At 34.0% G+C, this 3,304-nt stretch overlaps 1 long non-coding RNA gene across 2 annotated transcripts; it reads left to right on the forward strand.

Annotated features, from left to right (window-relative positions):
- The first annotated feature begins 309 nt into the window (after positions 1 to 309).
- Positions 310 to 3,054, forward strand: LOC116174085. 2 transcript variants are annotated; one of them, XR_004146031.1, is made up of 4 exons: positions 310 to 511; positions 592 to 1,102; positions 1,155 to 1,485; positions 2,683 to 3,054. It is a non-coding gene; the product is annotated as an uncharacterized LOC116174085 (long non-coding RNA). The 2 variants fall into 2 exon arrangements; XR_004146030.1 differs by having other exon boundaries at positions 312 to 1,102.
- Positions 3,055 to 3,304: the final 250 nt, after the last annotated feature.

A 3,304-nucleotide genomic window follows, 5' to 3' on the forward strand; every position in this document is an offset into this window, starting at 1 on the left:
GCACAAAACCTTCCGGTTTCGCAGGATGCGTTTAAAACGCATAGTGTATTCAGACTCAGGAAAAAATTTAATTTTAACGAAGCACACACTTTATTGTAAGAAAGGCGTAGAAAGGCCAACGCGATTTTCTTTGTCAAATTGACACTTTTTTATGTCAATTAGGTATAATTGACAGTTTCTCCTGTCAATTACGCATAATTGACAGTTTTTTCTGTCAGTTAGGTATAATTGACAGTTTATTCTGTCAGTTAGGTATAATCATATATACTTCTCTTATATATATGGGTATAATGACACTTTTTTCTGTCAATTATATATAATTGACAGTTTTTTTTTGTCAATTAGATAATTGACAGTTTTTTTCTACTGTTGAGTTGTAACAGCTCATTATTTGGTTATTGTGATTTCTACAGGCGAATAGGTACGCAGTTTCGTAACTTTGTTGTTTTTGCGGTTAGTTTTTGAGAAAAAAATGAACATCTACGAAAGGAGCTCTGAGCCTGGCAATCCGGTGGGTAACTTTTGCCTTAAATCATTTTTTTATACAATCTCTAATCAATTCTTATATTGGGATATGTTGTATTTTTGTAGCTTACGAATGAATCTACTGACAGCTTGGTGAAAAAATACTTTACCTTTGGATTCCAACAGAAAGAAATTCTTGCTTTTTTGCAATTACTTCACGGTGTAAGCATATCCCCCAGAACGTTACGACGAGTATTATCAAGACTGCGTCTGTACAGGAGAAAGAACTATTCTCCTATACAAAATATTGTTAACTTCATTGAAATGGAAATCCAAAAATCGGGACAACTTCATGGGTATAAATGGATGCATTTAAGATGCTTACAAAATAATTTAATATGTGACACAAGATGTTGTACGTCACTTATTACGTTTACTAGATCCCCAAGGAGTTGAAATACGGAAAAGGAAAAGACTTCGCCGCAGACAATATTTGAATAAGGGCCCCAATTTTTTATGGCATGTAGATTCGTACGACTAAGCTAAGCCGTATGGAATATGCATAAATGGATGTATAGACGGATTTTCCAGGCATATTATTTGGTTAAGAGTAGGTTCAACTTCTAGTGATCCGAAGGTAAATTAAAATGACATAAAAGACGAGTAGACTTAACAATGTTGTCTTTTAGGTAATAGGTGGTTACTATCTAGACGTAGTAAAAGAAATAGGTGGTTGTCCCCTAACGGTCAGGTGTGACATGGGAAATGAAAACAAAACCTTAGAACACCTGCAAAGTTACCCTAAACGAAGTGTTTAAAGACGGGACCTGCAGAAGACCTCCATTTATTGTGGGTAAAAGCACTCATAATCAGAGGATTGAAGCTTGGTGGGGTGTCCTACGCAAACACAGTGCGCAATTTTGGATGAACTTATTTCAGACACTCAAAGAGGATAATTTATTTGACGGTTCCTTTCTTGATAAGTCTCTAATCCAATTTTGTTTTGCCAATCTTATTCAGGTACGGTAAAAGGTGAATGTAGAAAGTCATAAATGAAATAAAAAATAAAAATTAAAAACCAGCTATGCCATATTGCTGATGGTACTTACTACAGTGACTTTATACTCAACAGTGTGGTCATAGAGCGCGACGGCCGCCATGTTTCCTCCAAATTTATTATGGAGCTGATTGGTTTATCTGAATTCGTAGCTTTTGCTATGGTTAACTAGATTTATACAGACCACGCTCATGTATATACTCGTCGCCAGGAAAGATTGCCGGTCATAGAACACTTGATGCCGATCTACAATCGTATCATTTAATATTAAAAACATGGCAAATTAAATTACGTCCGTAATAATATTACTTTGATTAGAATATATTTCCTAATCAGTATTATTATTAGGGAAGTAATTTGACATGTTTTTCATGTTAAACCATACGATTGTAGATCGGCATCAAGCGTTCTGTGACCGGCATTCTTTCCTGATGTAGGTATAGTTGCAATAGTTTCCAACAAGGTGCTTTCATCACCTTGGTTTCCAGGTTAATTTCTACCAATCCGGTGTACCTGGAGGAAACATGGCGCAACCAATAGAAAACATGACCACTCTATGGACACACTGTTAGTATAACGTCACTGTAGTACCTACTTACTAGTCGTCATTGGCAATATTGCATGGCAAGCCTTGCTTGGTTAGTGTGGGTACTGTATTGAGAGGAACAGTGATATTAAGAAGTAGACATGGTGATTTATGTGTATTGTTTTTTCCTATGCCTACTTTTAAAAGACAAAATCTCTTCTGAAGGGCGCCAATTTTATGCAACCATAATAACTTCTTACAACAAATAACGATTTGGCTGTCATACCAATTAATTTAAATTGTTACCGGCACTATACCAATTGACAATATCAATTTTTTCTTCAGTTGAATACATCGCACACGAACGAAAATGAAATACGGAAGCCAAAGCATCAATATTCAAATTAATTAATACAACAGCCAGATCTTTATTTGATTTAAGAAGTTATTTTGGTTGCGTAAAATTAGGCGCTCTTCAGAAGATATTTTGTCTTTTAAAAGTAGACATAGGGAAATCCAATACACGTAAATCCCTATGTCCACTTCTTAATAAATATCGCTGTAGATACTGTACAAACGTTACTAGGATCGATTAAAATAGTGGTTCAACATTTTTGAGATTTTTTTATTTCAGAGGGATATGGATCAAGTTATTTTGGAATGGAACGTTCACAGAATAAGCAGATCACGAAACAGCATCTCGCCCACTGGAAAACCAGCCATTATGTTTGAAATGCCCTCTTTGTACAATGCAGATAATTATCTCATACCTGTACCGTCCTTTGCCACAGACGAAATGTCTATTCATTGTGCTTATAACTCATATCCTTGCGATAAAGATTTCTACGACCTGTGCAATATATTGATAAGTGAAAACATATGTACTCAATTGTAGTAGATCCTTACGCTGCTGTGAACCTTTATACAAATTTGAGACATGATCTGCTGGATATATTTGCTAATTAAGTATATACTGTATTTTTTATAAACTATTATACGTAGATTAGTCGCCAAAGGTTTATCTAACAATTTAATTGCATTAAATATATTTTTGTAAAAGTATTTATTTATTTCAATACCTACAAAAATTAAACACAAACTCGTTATTAAACTTAAAAATAAAAAAGAAGGTATATTATTAATTTAAAATACAAAAAAAATAAAGACTACCGAAAAAAATTACAACTGATTGCTACTTTTAAATAAATGCGGACTAACAATAATACATATCTTTAACGATTTCAACAAAACATAGA

The sequence above is a fragment of the Photinus pyralis genome, unplaced genomic scaffold (assembly GCF_008802855.1).
Source record: "Photinus pyralis isolate 1611_PpyrPB1 unplaced genomic scaffold, Ppyr1.3 Ppyr1.4_LG6, whole genome shotgun sequence".
Classification (NCBI taxonomy): Eukaryota; Metazoa; Arthropoda; class Insecta; order Coleoptera; family Lampyridae; genus Photinus; species Photinus pyralis.